Source organism: Anolis carolinensis, chromosome 6 (genome assembly GCF_035594765.1).
Source record: "Anolis carolinensis isolate JA03-04 chromosome 6, rAnoCar3.1.pri, whole genome shotgun sequence".
Classification (NCBI taxonomy): domain Eukaryota; kingdom Metazoa; phylum Chordata; class Lepidosauria; order Squamata; family Dactyloidae; genus Anolis; species Anolis carolinensis.
In genome coordinates, this window is record NC_085846.1 from 15858457 (window position 1) to 15875229 (window position 16773).

The following is a 16773-nucleotide window of genomic DNA, read 5'->3' on the forward strand; positions in this document are numbered from 1 at the left end:
AAGTCTGGCAAATCCTGTTTTCTCAGGGCCACAGACAGTAGAAGCACATAAAATATCGCAAAGAACACCACTCTGAAAACAAGGGAATTCCAGACAGGAAACAATCAGGGCCAGCTAACACCTCCCAACAAAAAATTCACTCAGGGAGGAAACAGCCAGGCTTTAAAGCTGCAAGGCCATTACATCCTAATCATTTTTCCTAATTGCAGCATTCATACTTGCCTCCAACAAACAAAAAAAACCAATCAGAAATATTGTATATTCACAACCTTTAGGAAATAATATCCCCTGATGGTGCAGCATGTTAAAACGCTGAGCTGCTGAACTTCTGGACCGAAAGGCCACAGGTTTGAATTGGGGGAGCGGAGAGAGCCCCCACTATTAGCCCCAGCTTCTGCCAACCCAGAAGTTCGAAAACATGCAAATGTGAGTGCATCAATAGGTACTGCTCCAGCGGGAAGGTAACGCCGCTCCATGTAGTCATCCCACATGACCTTGGAGGAGTCTACGGACAACGCCGGCTCTTCGGCTTAGAAATGGAGATGAGCACCAACCCCCAGAGTCAGACACGACTGGACTTAATGTCTGGGGAAAACCTTTACACTTGACCTTAACTACCACCAATTCCTCAATACTTTCTTTCCCATACCACCAGACTTCGCCACAGCAACGCGTGGCCGGGCACAGTTAGTACATAATAAATGTTCATTTTTTTTTGTTCAACAATAAATGTGAATTCTTTTTCATGGAAAAATAAGACATCCCCTGAAAATAAGACCTAGAGCATCTTTGGGAGCAAAAATTAATATAAGACACTGTCTTATTTTTGGGGAAACATGGTATTGATCTACTCACATTTGCATGTTTTCGAACTGCTAGGTTGGCAGAAGCTGGAGCTAACAGCGGGCGCTCACTCCACTCCCCGGATTTGAATCTGGGACCTTTCAGTCATTCAAGGTATGACATACAAAATACAACAAGTGCAAAACAAAACAGAGGCAATGAAACAGTCAACACAACATCATAAATTCACAGTACCCCCTGGAAAAATATACAGTGATCTCAGAATTGTAAAGTACTAAGAAAGGAGTCTAAAGGTCCTCATATGTATTATAAGAGAGTCTAAACATGATCAAGGACCCCCCCCCCCCCCCGTGGCAGAGCATGTTAAAGTGTTGAGTTGCTAAACTTGCGGACCGAAAGGTCGCAGGTTCGAATCCGGGGAGCAGAGTGAGCACTTGCTGTTAGCCCCAGCTTCTGCCAACCTAGCAGTTCGAAAACATGCAAATGTGAGTAGATCAATAGGTACCCGCTTCTGCGGGAAGGAGCTCCATGCAGTCATGCCGGCCACATGACCTTGGAGGAGTCTGCGGACAATGCCAGCTCTTTGGCCTAGAAATGGAGATGAGCACCAACCCCCAGTCAGACACAATTTGACTTAAAGTCAGGGGAAACCTTTACCTTTACTAAGGAAACACCTATTAAATGTCAAATTACGTTATGATTTTACAAATTAAGCACCAAAACATTACATTTTACAACAAATCAACAGAAGAAGCAGTTCAATGCACGGTTCAATACACGGTATTTATGTATTTATGAATTTGTACCAAAACATTGCTATGTATTGAAAACATTGACTACAAAAACATTGACTACTAAAAAAATTGACTACAGATAAAGATAGAATTGCATAAAATGAACTTAAAGTAACCACATTCTCAGAAGTTAAATCGATAAAAAGTTCAGTCCTGTGAAGGCGAACTGCGTTGGATAACATAGAACGTTGGATGAGTCAGGGTTGGATAAGCAAGATTCTACTGTAATAATAATAATAATAATAATAATACTTTCTTACGATTCTCTCTCCCCGAAGAGACTCAGGGCGGCTTCCAAAGACAAAAATGGCAAAAATGCAATACCATGAGCAATGACAAACAAACAAAAAAGTTAAAACAATAGTTAAAAATATAAAATATAATATAATCAAACAACCCAGGCTAATAAGCTAATAAAATCTGTATAAAGATATAAAAGTATACAAATATAAAATGTGGATCTCCAATAAGTTAAAGTCTGTTTGGAAACATACAAAATGTGTAACTGCTACTGCTTCATTATCCAGGTGGAGGCCACAAGGGGGTACTAGAGAGAGAAAGATAGTCCATTTAATGGGGTGGATAGTGGGTTGAAGGAGTAAAACCATTTCCCCCTGTTCTCCTGTTATTCCCCCCACCCATGTCCCTGTCATCAGATCAACCACAATTATGATATGGGAAAGTTGAAGGAATAACCTCCTTCAACTCCCCCTCCCCCCTAATAAAATAGACTGTCCTTCTCTGTCTAAGACCCCTTTTGGAGTCCGTCCGGGTAATGCAGTGGTTCCATCCTGTGGACCATGGACCACCAGTGGTCCTCAAACACTAAAATATGGTCCGCAACCTCATCGTTACTACACTATTACTACACCGCTCTCTTGCCTCTTATAGTGCCAAGGCAATAGGGATGTCGGGAAGGGAGAGGTTGGCTACCCACGAAAGATGTGACAACAAGCCTCCTGACTGCTGCTTCTCCTCCTCCCCCCTCCCCCCCGAGTGGAGCCATTCCATGTAGTGTCTGGAAGCTAGGGCATCTCGATGTCTTTATTTTTATGCCTGTTCCTGGGTTTATTTGAAGTGCTGATTCAGAAAATTGCATTGGATAGAACACATCATCTCTAGATTATTAAATATGGTTTTCTGTGGGCGAGCAGATGGTGACTACTGGATAACCAAACCTAATCTAAAGTTGACCAAAACCTGATTCGTAACCCTTTTGGTATCAATGTTGGAGAGTGATCCCTGGTCAAAGTGGTCCTTGGTCAAGTGGTCCCTGGTCAAAAAAAGGTTGGGAACCACTGGGATAATGGAACAGTACCGTGCAGCATTCCGGTTATGAATGACTTCTGCTTGGGAACATAACATTTTTGTTATGAATGACTTTCCACTCTCTTCAGTTAGGGTGATGTTGGGTTGAAAAATCTGGAGGGAAAAAACTTTTAATAAAACTTAATTTAGAAAGTTGGAGATTCTGAACACTTACAAGTCGAGCATCCCTTATCCAAAAAACCACAACAGTCCGAAATCCAAAACTGTCCACATAAGTGGTTGAACAGGGGCACCTTTGCTTTTCTGATGGCTCAGTCTAAACAAACTTCATTTCATGCACAAAAAAATATTTTAAAATATTGTGTATAAAATTATATTCAGGCTATGTATACAAGGTGCGTATGAACCATTAATGAACTCCATGTTGAGACTTGGATCCTATCTCCAAGATATCTCAGATTGTTTGTATATGTAAAAACAAGTATTCCAAAATTCAGAGGGGAAACCGCTAAATGCCAAACACTTCTGCTCCAAAGCATTTTGGATATTCACATAACATTTACTGATATATGTCACATTCCAAACTCAAATTGCTTTTAGAAGTTACAAAAACAAATTCAAGGAAGCGCTGCAATTCACAGGTGCACAGGCTCCAATTGTGCCAACTGGGTTGGGACAATCCTGGTTAAAGTCATTGTCACCTTGTGTTTCACCAACTTTTAAAATGTTATGGTATTTCTCTTCCCACTTTGTCCCTTTGTCCTCAGCTTACTAAATGATTTGTGGCTTAATTATCACAAGCCCCCCCCCCCCCCCCAAAAAAAATTCGGCCTGTGAGGCCTTGGCACAAAGAGCTGTGTGACCTACAAGGATCTATTTTCTATGGTGAACCACAGCATCAAATCTTTGACATATGCTTTTCCAGAATGTGCACACTTCCTCCTATTTTCTGGCTTTCAAGAGGATTTTAAAATAGTCGTTTTCAGTTAGCAACATTTTGGAGATGGAAGCAGAGACAAGCGTGGCCATGCAGCATCAACTTTTGTGCTTTGAAGTCAGTTTTCAGCTATTGAATTAAGCCAAGAACAAAAGGGGAGAGTGGAAGAAAGGGGAGAGAATCAGGGACATTTTAAAAGCAGCTGAAAATATGGGATGTCAAAAAGATTAACCAGGACTGTCACTGCTAAATCAGGCAACTTGGATGCTATGAGTTCTACTAATTTCTGTGTAATTTTAGAAGGATACCAGGACCATATTATGAGACTGGACAGGTAATGGATTGAATCAGGATAATATTAGGAGGTTGGGCAGGTAAAGGATGGAACAGCTCCGGCTCCCACACTATTTCTGCAACCACATAAGTTTCTCTTTCACACAGCAACATTTAGGTATTTGTTTGGTGTTTAAACTGGAAAATCAGCCATTGATCTCTTGGTGTAATATGTACCTGGACCCTAAGAACAAGCCAGGACTTCCTCGTTTTAGATTCTGCTGGTAGAGCAAGCCGCTATCTCTCATCCTCCAGTCTCAACTGCAGTAAAGAGATAACAGAGAGACAAAGCAGTCTGTTGTAAGGAATACTGAGACTCTTAAAGTGGGTGAGATAAATCAAAACGGTTGACATAATTGGGCAAATGTCAAGGCTATACCATCCAATATTTCAAGTTACGTATAGCTAAGCAACATCAGAGTATGGTCAAGATGGCAAAAGTTATTAATGAGGAAGAAAAGACAAGCTTTGACAGGCTATAGCAGTTTGCTTTTGCTTGAGCTTACTGAGAAAAGCAAAATTCTTCTCCTTCCACTCCTCTCTATCCTGTTGAGTGTATTGACTACAGGCTGCTTTTGTACTTTGATTTTTTTTTTTTGCAGCAATGGAAGTAAGCTAAGGATAAAGGTAGAAAGGAAGGAGAGAAACTGGGAAATTTTAAAAGCTGAATACACAGGATGGCAGAGGATTACTCAGGACAGCTCCAACCTGCCAAAATTCTACCTTTTGCCAAAACTATAAAGAGTGCTGGAACCATTGCCATTTTATGCTTGACCACCACATCACCATCCCTTTCTAACAAAAGCAAATCCCATAGATATTCATCCTGCCACTTTGTCCAGGGTAGTGTGGGGTAGTGTGGGCCCAAAGGGAGAGGGCAGTCTATAAGGCATGGTTAAACCCCAATTTGGGTTAGGGTTAAACCTTTAATTAATCATCTTCTGTCCCATTTTAATCTCTCCTAAAGTAGCCCAATTTCTCTCCCCTTTCCACCCAACTTTTCCCCTACCTCCTCAGTTTACTTCAGTTGCTGCAAACAAAGTCCAAAGTGCAAAAGCCGCTCTGAGTCCCCTCGGGGAGAAGGGCGGGGTATAAATGCATGTAATAAATAAATAAATAAAAGCAGTTTGCAATTCTATTAAATCAGCAAAGGAGAGAGGATGGGGCAGGATCTTGTTCAGGCAAAAGCAATCTGCCATTGCTTCTCTTACATTGTGTGCTTTCTTCATTCATAATTGCTGTTGATTGGCCATACATTTTAGTTTTCATCTGTGAAATGTTGGCGGTTATAGGACATACTTGTGTGGGATTGGGGGGGGGGGGGAGGGAAGCAGACACTCATGCATTCTTGGCTGTGCGTTCCCCACAAAATCAGAATCCAACAGCAATATATTCTAAGCAATTCAATATGTAATTTCCCGCTTCCAGCTTCATACATACTGACCAATAAAACATTGTCATGTGAATACCAAATCTTTTGAGAAATGGAAATCTCCATAACCTTTTGGAAATGTTATGGTCTTTGGAAAGGCATAACCTTGTTAGAAGTCACAACCTTTTGAAGAATTCTGTCATAACCTTTTGGGAAAATAGCATTCATGCAAGGCAATTAGGTTTCTCAGCTCTTAAACTGATGTACCTAAGGTATGTCTTTGAACTGTTAGGGACAAAGATATGCCAGTGCACAAAAATACACACACATATATAGCAGGGTTTCAGAAGTGTTCTTTTAGTTGTCCCAAAAAATCTGTTCTCCCTTAAAATGTATTTGCCCTTAAATCATGCTCTCAAGAGACAAAAATAAGCAGACTCCTTTCAAAGTAACATAGTTGGTTTACTCACAAACTTAATGTATTCAGCATACAGTCCAGTTGCAAATAGGATTTGAAGTAGTTTCTCTGTGCAGATAACACAGGACATCTTTCTCATTCTCATAATCAACAGTCTAAAGTCTAAAGCATCTCTCTTTTCTGAGAGTCTAATAGAGTCTCTGTCTAGTCTAACAGTCCAATAGAATCTGAGATTTAAAATGGAGTCTGAGCCCTGAACAAGCCCAGATCTGATCACATGGTCTACAGCCCCTCCCACAACAAATAATTAAGGAAAACTGCAAACCAATACACACATATTGGTTTATAATAATAAATTATAAAACAATAAACAATAAACAATCTGAATTATATACATAACAGATAACTAATGGAGGCTTGAAGAGGGTTGCTATTTCCAACAAAACCTAATTATTGTGCACTGATTTTGGAATCTGGATGATGCTGAAAAATATTTATATCATGACTTTTCTTCAGTGAATTCAAGATGGTGAATGTGGATCTTCTCCACATATCTTATCCTCACAACATTCTTGTGAGGTAGGAAAGAGAGTCTCTCCCATGGTAGCATTGAGTTTTATGCTCAATGGGATTACAATGGGATCTTTGGCATCCTAATCAAACAATCTGATCACTGCAGTAGCTCTTCTTAAACTATCTGATGTGAGAGCCTGGCAGAGTGTCTATCCAATGTACAAGGAACTGATATTCTATTTGTGCCCATTGACTCCCATGGTTTCCTTCTTCCCTGGAAACTCACTGCAGACTGGCACTGTGCCACGGACCACCACTTTTGGATAGCATCCCACTACAGTACAATGGGAGAGGTACTTTGGTAATAGATGCCATTAGCCAAATGGGTTATTAGATTAGATTCATGGAGAGAAAGAGAGACTCTACAGGTAGCCTGAAACAGCAGCAGCACAGATGCAAGCTGGGCACAAGTAACATTGGCACAGTTTGGCACAAGGTTTGGCTGTGCCTGCTGCTGTTGTTTCTTAGGGTTGGCGTGATTCCCAGCCAAGTAGTGGAGCTCTGGGCAACCTGTTTTTTCCCACGGGACTCAGTCCAGGCCCCCTGTAGCGAAAGTCCCAGGGCCTGACATTTTCCCCTGCCAGTCCTGTATCTCTGCTTCTGTGAGCTTTTTAGAGAAGGGCCCAGTGCATACTGATTTTGGGCTTCCCTCTGCTGGTTGTCACTGGTGCACACTACAGCACAGAAAGAAAAAGAGTGCCAGGCTAGACTTAGACCTAATGATCCAGGACTTCTGGATGAGCAACAATTAGGCAGGGAAAGACCAAGGACTTTATCACACCACCCACTGTATTGTCACACTCAGGAATTGATACATAGCAATTTTATAGTGTTCAGTATTGCAGCTTTCTGCATTAGCACAATTGAGCTGTTTGGGAAATATTGGTCCTGGAATTTGCCATCTGTACAGCCTCTATAATGCCACCTTAACCAATATGCTTTGCGTGTTTTCATTTTTTTTTTTTTTGCTGCAATGTCACAATTTAAAACAAACAAAAAACCAGACTGCTGACACAGAAGCAGAAGGTACCTATTGCACTGTGGGTAGATATGGCAGAATCAGGAAGCATTGATAGATTTTACCTCTTGTTTAAAAGGGTTGCTGTTATTGAACATGATACCCCCCTCCTGAAAGAACTATAGTTCACAATTTTGGAAAAGCATGACCTTTTAGGGACCGTAACCTTTTGGAAAACCAGGAATGTCCATAGCCTTTTAGAAGTGTGATCCTTTTGGAAATTAATTGACATTCACACTATTTGGAATAATCATAATCTTTTATAAAGCATAACCTTCCTGAGAAGATGTGTTGTCGAAGGCTTTCATGGCCAGAATCACAGGGTTGTTGTATGTCTTTCGGGCTGTGTGGCCATGTTCCAGAAGCATTCTCTCCTGACGTTTCGCCCACATCTATGGCAGGCATACCTCACAACCTCTGAGGATGCCTGCCATAGATGTGGGCGAAACGTCAGGAGAGAATGCTTCTGGAACATGGCCACACAGCCCGAAAGACATACAACAACCCTTCCTGAGAAGAGTTAAAAACTCATTTGAGTGAATCTTCTCCTTACTGGTGAATATCCGCTAGGATTCATGCAAGGCAAATTAGACTTCTCAGTTGTTAGATGGATATAGCTGGTTGTCTCTCTGAACTATTAGGAATAAAGATATGCCAATGCACAAAATATTTAGCAGATCTTCATAAGTGTTATTTCAGTTGCCCCAAAAACATCTACTCTCCCATAAAATATATTGGTTTTTAAATCATGTTCTCAAGAGACCAAAAATAAGTAGTCTTTGTTAAAAGTAACATAGTTGATTTCCAACACTCTTGTAGTATACAACCAAATATAATATAATTTTGGTTTCCGTTGTTAGACTGAATAACCAGCAATCTCTGATCTGTCAGGAAAAACAGAAATTTGCCAGTGCATAAAACCAGCAGAGCTTTACAAGTGTTTTTATTAGTGCCCAAAAAAGTACTCTCCCATAAAACAACTTGTTTCATATCAGGCCCTCAAGAAACAAAAAATGAAGTAGACTTTGATGGAAATAACATATTTGGTTTACTCACATCTTTCATGTGTTCAGTATACACAGATACAAAAATTTATTAGTCTGGTTTCAAATATCTTTGAGGTGGTTCCCTGTGCCAGCTGGCCAGGGCATCTCTCTTGTAACAAAACAGCTCTCAACAGGTCACATAGTCAAAAGGAGAGAGAAGGAGCAGCCGCCTTTATAACTAACTTCTCAGAAAATCATAGAGTGAAAGAAGCTGCACACCAGAAGAGAACATACATTCAGGAAACAGTAAGCAACAAAATCATAGACAAACAGATTGCTAGAGAAGACTTGATGAAAGCTGTCATTTCCAACAATATTTCCAGCTTTGAACCTTTGCTAATTCACAACAATGGAGAGATTGGGAATGGACTGGCGGCGGCAGTTTCCCACAAAGACTTTATTGTTTCAACCCTTTAATAAAATGTACCTTTTAATTATAACTTTCTGCCTACTTTGTATCTTTACTTCTATCCCTGTATATATAATGTATTTCTTGCCAAAATATAGTAAGGTAGAACCCAGACTGTCTTTTGGATGGTGGAGGAGATGCCCTACAAGCCTGCTGTTTGGACTATTTTCCTTTAACTTCAAATTATGTCTACTGAAAATTCAAGTACTGTATAGGAAAGCCTACCACTCAATGGCTGTCATTGGTACTGCAGACTGCAAATACACAGTACATTATACAGTATATGAATTACCCTGGACCCTTGCTATCCACTGGAGTTTAGTCCTAGGACCCCTGTGGATACTAAAATATACAATCGCATTTTATGAGATGTTGTGGTAAAATGATGTCTCTGATATAAAATAAAAATTAAAGTTTTGCTTTTTTGGAGTTTTAAACATATTTTCAAGCTGTGGGTAGTTGAATCTGTGAATGCATTGATACAGTGGGATGACAGTATTTCTTTTTAATGGTGAATAACAACCAGCTGCATACCCTTAGCTGCTCTTTAGAACCTAAAATGCCAATTTCCAGATATCTAAGTTTCATGGTCTTGGAGCTGTGGGGCTGACATACACATAAATTCATAATAGAAATAGATAACAACTTTAAGACTAAGTTACTAGACAAATTTTTAGAATGGAAATTTTTCTATCAATATATATCTGTGGGAGAAAAAAAGATTTTATGTACAAGTTTGAAGAAAAAAACCTTGTGATTTTCATTCATTAGTGTAAAAACAAACTGAAGTAAATATCTTTTTGGATGTAAGATGGAAGCAAAAATGTTACACTATAAAAAAAATTGACAAATGGAAGCAGGAATTTCTCTTTTAAAACTATTTTGTGCATATATGTTCTTTAATTTTAGATTCAGTAGTTGAGAGAAATAGTGTAGTTTATTATATAAACCAGCAGTTCCCAACCTTTTTTTGATTAGGGACCACTTGACCAAGGGCCACTTTGACCAGGAACCACTCTCCAACATTAGTACCAAAAGGGTTATGAATCAGTTTTTGGCCAACTTTAGATTTGGTTTGGTTATTTGGGATGCTGATTCAGAAAATTGCATTGGATAGACCACGTCAGCTCTAGTTTCTGATACACAACATATGACATCCAGTAGTCACCATCTGCTCACCCACAGAAAATCATATTTAATAATCTAGAGCTGATGTGGTCTATCCAATGCAATTTTCTGAATCAGCACCCCAAATAAGCCCAGGAACAGGAATAAAAATGAAGACACCAAGGTCCCCCACTTCCAGGCGCTACATGGAACGGCTCCACTCAGGGAGGAGGAGGAGAAGCAACAGTCAGGAGGCTTGTTGTTGCACCTTTCGTGGGCAGTCAGCCTCTCCCCTCCCAACATCCTCGTTGCCTCAGCACTATAAGAGAGTTTTGTGAGACCAGTCATTGTCGTTGCAACGGTGTAGTAACAGTGAGGCTGCAGACCATATTTTAGTTTTTGAGAACCACTGGTTGTCCACACACTACAGGAACCACAGATATAAACTTTGTTAATGTAACTTTATTTTTAATCTATGTAAAGGCGTGCCATGCAGTCATGCCGGCCACATGACCTTGGAGATGTCTATGGACAACGCTGACTCTTCAGCCTAGAAATGGATATGAGCACCAACCCCCAGAGTCAGTCACGACTGGACTTAATGTCAGGGGAAACCTTTACCTTTACTAAAGGCATTGTTGTTTTCTTTATTTGTGTTTTTTTCTGTTAAAAGGTCAACTTTAAAAAAGAGACACACATGCATTTTTACTACTGTTAAGGGCTCCCTTTGGTCACACTCAATACATCATTAAAGAGGAATGGTTATCTAAAAAAATTGAAAATAAATATAACCAGGACATCACCTCTACCTTCCAGCTTTACTTTGCTGAAATGGACTGATGAAAAACTGTCGAACTATTTTGATATTCTCCCAACAATTGAATTTTTCCCTTAAGATGAACATCTTGACTGGATTGTAACAGCTTTCGCAGACCGATGAAACAGGGAATTAAGACCTAATATCTAAATGTGTTTTTAACCACTTCCTTCGTTTCAATCCCTTTTCCTTCTGTGTCACTGCTTTTGGGATTATAAACCAGAGGGCAAGTGGGGACTGTCTTCTGATTAATCTTTGTAATCTACCACAGGAGACATTTTCAGCTGAAGGTGCAAAGTAAAAAAAAGTTTTAAATAAACAGGCATGTACCCTGGCAAACTCTGTGTTTGGACTTTGCCTATTTCCTTATGTTCATGAACATACTTATACTTGAATCGGAATGTATCTATCCTCAAGTCACAGACAATTATTTGGCAAAGTCTGTGAGTGAGAGCTGAATCATTTCATTTAATCTGCTTCGTCATTCATACCAAATAGATATAATCAGAAGACAGAAATGTGGCGGAAATAGTGATTTATTACATAGGGAGGCAAAAGAGGGACTTTCCTTCTTTTTAGTGCACTTTTATTTATTTATTTTCAATCTACATAAAAAGGAACAGTTGCAGAGCATCTAACTCAGGCTTGGGCAAACTTGGGCCCTCCGGGTGTTTTGGACTTCAACTCCCACCATTCCTAACAGCCTCAGGCCCCTTCCTTTCCCCCCTCAGCCGCTTAAGCGGCTGAGGGGGAAAAGGAAGGGGCCTGAGGCTGTTAGGAATGGTGGGAGTTGAAGTCCAAAACACCTGGAAGGCCCAAGTTTGCCCATACCTGCTGTATAGTATGCTTTCACCTGAAACTGGCCTGTGGATGCATATGGGAAACCCCAAACCAAGCCCAAAACCAAGGGAAATAGCTCAGCCTTTGGAGATCTAGCACTTGGGACATAACGGCATTGATAGTGTTATCTTCTATGAACTTGTCTAACCCCCCTTTAAAGCTATGTAACTGGTTATGCATGCAGTATATAGGAAACAACGTGATGTTCTCAACAGATGCAAACGCTTTCAGGTCTAGCATATACAGAGTCTGGTGGCACAGCATTTCATGGACTGGACGTCATAGCAAAAGTATGCAAGCATGTTTATAGGAAATCAATGCAGGGTTTATGTTTGAATAGTTATCCACTGCTATCAGTAATCTCTGTAAAACACTTAGAATTCTTAGCTACATGCACACTTTTTGTGTGCTGTGCTTTCTTTCTTGTTTTTAACCTGGGACAATATTCAGCCACATATTTTCCTATACAGAGCATGTACTGGTATAGTCTTAGAAAAACCAGACCACTTGATTTCCATACAAATGTGTAATCTGGCCCTGGGGCATGTGAGGATAAAGAGTGGCAAATTCCTGCTTAGGCAGGAATCATGTTGGGCAGTTTGGGGTCAGTTACTAACCTACAGATTTGGTGTGAGGATAAAAAAACAGGGAGGAAGAGGAGAAACTGCATTTCCTTAAACTTCAAAAGGTAAGGTGAAAACGTAAGAACGTAACCCCTCAATGAAAAATGGTGGCATTAAAAAGGTAACAATACACCCATCTCAACAAAAAGACATATTACATAGGAATCTGTGTGAATACTATTATTATTGTCATTGTTGCTGAGCTTTGCAAGTGCAGCATTTTTCTGAATGAAGCAGAGTGTTGGAGGATCAGGACATCCGTAGGCATACCAAGGTGCTTGTTTATAAAGCTACTAGCTGTGCCCGGCCACACATTGCTGTGGCGTTGTCTGGTGGTGTTGGTGAGAAATTGTTGAGGTAGTGGTGGTATTGAATGTCTGTTGTGTGGTTGTCTTTATGTTTAGTATGCATTTGGTTGTTTGTGTACTGTGAAAGTGGTGAGGGTAGAGGGGGTCTATGTCCCTGTGTAGTATTGTATAGTATTTATACATTGTCCATGTGTTGTGAATGCTTGGATTGTGTCCTGGTGCATAGTAGAAAGGTTTGGGCTGGATGGCCCTTAGGGGTCTTTCCAAACTCTTGAAGTCTATGCTTCTATTATTATCATCATCATCATCATCATCATCATCATCATTATTATGTAGAGGCTGGATGGCCATCTGTCAGGAGTGCTTGGATTGTGTCTTCCTGCATGGTAGAAGGAAGTTGATCTGGATGATCCTTAGGGGTCACTCCAAACCTTAGGATTGTATGATGATGTTATTATTATTATTAGTATTAGTATTGAGAGGCTGGATGGCCATCTGTCAGGAGTGCTTGGATTGTGTCCTCCTGCATGGTAGAGGGAAGTTGATGTGGATGATCCTTAGGGGTCGCTCCAAACCTTAGGATTGTATGATGTTATTATTATTATTAGTGTTGAGAGGCTGGGTGGCCATCTGTTGGGAGTGCTTGGATTGTGTCCTGCATGGCAGAATTGGGTTGGACTGGATAGCCTTTAGGAGTGTCTCCTAACTGTCTGATGCTATGATTCGATGTGTATTATTATTGTGCAGATATTGGATGGCCATCTGTCAGGAGTGGTTGGATTGTGTCCACCTGCATGATATAAGGAAGTTGAACTGGATGATCCTTAGGGTTATCTGCTAACCTTAGGATTGTATGATATTCTTCTTCTTCTTCTTCTTCTTTTTCTTCTTCTTCTTCTTTTTCTTCTTCTTCTTATTATTATTGAGAGGCTGGCTGGCCATCTGTTGGGAGTGCTTGGATTGTATCGTCCAATGGCAGAGTTGGGTTGGACTGGATGGCCTTTAGGGGTCTTTCCTGTCTGATTCTATGATTCGATTTGTATTATTATTGTGCAGATGTTGGATGGCCATCTGTTAGGAGTGCTTGGTTTGTGTTGTCCTGGGTGGTAGAAGGAAGTTGAACTGGATGATCCTTAGGGGTGTCTACTAACCTTATGATTGTATGATATTCTTCTTCTTCTTCTTCTTCTTCTTCTTCTTCTTCTTCTTCTTCTTCTTCTTCTTCTTATTATTATTATTATTATTATTATTATTATTATTGAGAGGCTGGGTGGCCATCTGTTGGGCGTGCTTGGATTGTGTACTCCATGGTAGAATTGGGTTGGACTGGATTACCACAGTAATTATTTCATATTACAGTAGAATCTCACTTATCCAACATTCGCTTATCCAGTGTTCTGGATTATCCAACGCAGTCTGCCTTTTAGTAGTCAATGTTTTTGTAGTCAATGTTTTAAATTCATTGTGATATTTTGGTGCTAAATTTGTAACTACAGTAATTACAACATAGCATTACTGAGTACGGAACTACGTTTTCTGTCAAATTTGTTGTATAACATGATGTTTGGTGCCTAATTTGTATAATCATTACGTAATTTGATGTTTAATAGGCTTTTTCTGAATCCCTTCTTATTATCCAACATATTCACTTATCCAACATTCTGCCGGCCTGTTTATGTTGGATAAGTGAGACTTTACTGTATATTTATAATATTATATTATCTGCTTAGAACTGGATTATATGAGGCCCTTTCTACACAGCTGTATAAAATGCACACAAGTGAATTATCTGGCAGTGAGGACTCAAGGTAATGCAGTTCAAAGCAGATAATATAAGATTATAAATGGGTAATATAGCTGTGTGGAAGGGCCTTGAGTCTACACTGCCATAGAATCCAGTTAAAATCAGATAATTTGTGGAAGAGGCCTAAGTGAGGCCTAACTGTGCCTGTCCCCTGGGCTGAGTAGGGTGCTAGGAGACCAAGTGGGTGGAGCTTAGCCCTCTAACTGGCAGCAATTGGATAAAAACAATTATTGCTCTCCCTCTAATTAGGACTTTATTTTTCTTTTCTTTTTGTTGTATCAACCTAGAGCCATGGATGATGGGTTTTGTTGTCAAATTTTGGGGTTGGGGGGCCTGTAGTTTTGTTGTTTTGTCCGGTGCCCTGATTCCATCACTCTTTTATCTATAATATAAAAGAGTGATGGCATCACGGCGATGGACAAAACAACAAATCTACAGCCCCCCCAAACTCGAAAATTGGCAACGCAATCCATCATCCCCGCCTCCAGTAAGATACAACAAATTTACACATAAAACACTATCACAACACCAAAAAATGCCAAAACTAAGTACGCATGCGCAAAAACACCATGCTTCAAACCTTTATGGCGCTCGCGCGGCTCCAGTAAGATTTATATGCCAAACACAATCACAGGGCCACAAACGGCCAAAAACTGCAACAGGCGATATGCGCCTGCGCGCACCCCCCCATCCCTTCCCGCGCGCGCACACACACACCTCGCCTCAGAGCTGAAGGAAGGAAGGCAGGGAGGCCGATTCCTTGGTGGGCGCGGGATGGAGGAGGCCGCGCTGGGAGGCGTGCGGGCCTCACGTCGCTCTCTGCCCTCTCCCCCTGAATCTCCCCCCCCTCAGGGCCCATGGAGGGCCCCGGTTGCCGTTCAGGCCCCCTCCTCCCGCCCCTCTCCCCTCCCCCCAATGCGAGGAAGGCCCCGCGGAGGCCCCCCCGCCTCACCCTCTCTCCTCCTCCTCCCTTCTCGGTTCTTCTCGGAGGTCTTCAAGCTCTTCAAGGTGAGGGGGGAAGAGGAGGGCACGGCCCTCGAGCAGGCCTGGACCTCCCCTCGAGTTGTTTGGGGCGCCAACCCCCGCCCTTCCCGGCCTCAGGGCCCTTCCTTTTCCCCCTCACCCGGTTAAACGGCTGATGGGGAAAAGGAAAGAGCCTCAGGCCAGGAAGGGTGGAAGTTGGCGCCCAAAACAAGTCAAGGGAAGGCCCCAGTTGGCCCAGGCTGAGCTTCCCCCTTTTCTGTTGTTGTTATTGTTGTTGTTGTTCTCACCCACAAATGACAACCCCTCCAATGCCTCAGAAGCCCCCCTTTTTCCCCTCTCAAACCCTATCGCCCTCACCTTTCCCTTCCCTGTAATAATTATTAATATAATAACTGATCATCAGTTAAGAATGTAATAATCACCAATAATAATACTAATTTATTATTAGTATAATACTGATAATCATTCGAGAACATAATAATTCATAATAATAGTCAGTTCTTATTATTATAACACTGACAATCATTCAACAATGTATTAACAAATCGTAATAATAGAAAATTATTATTATTATTATAGTAATAATCATTCACAAATTAATAATTATTATAACATTGATAATCATTCAACAATATAATAACAACTAATAATAAGTAGTTATTATTTTTATCACAATGATAATCATTCAAGACTATAATAATTATTATTGTTATAACAGAAGGCGCCTCATATAATCCACTTCTAAACAAATAATATCACATTATAAATATACACTAGAATCTCACTTATCCAACATAAACAAGCCGGCAGAACGTTGCATAAATAAATATGTTGGATAATAAGAAGGGGTTCAGGAAAACCAATTACACATCGAATTAGGTCATCATTATACAAATTAAACACCAAAACATCATGTTATACAACAAATTTGACACAAAAAGTAGTTCCATGCGCAGTAATGCTATGTAGTAATTACTGTATTTGCAAATTTACCACCAAAATATCACAATACATTAAAAACACTCACTCCAAAAACATTGACTATTAAAAGGCAGACTCCATTGCATAATCCAGAACATTACATAAACGAATGTTGGGTGAGATTCTACTGTAATATGAAATAATTACTGTGGTACAATAATACACAACAATATCATCTCAGGACAGTAAATAAAGATCAACACTCTAAAAACACAGCTATTCCATCCAGGAAACAATCAGGGCCATCTAACACCTCCCACCAAAGGATTCCCCCCTTCACACAGGAAACCACCCACGCTTTGAACCTACAAGGCCGTTCCGTACTCATCACTCTCT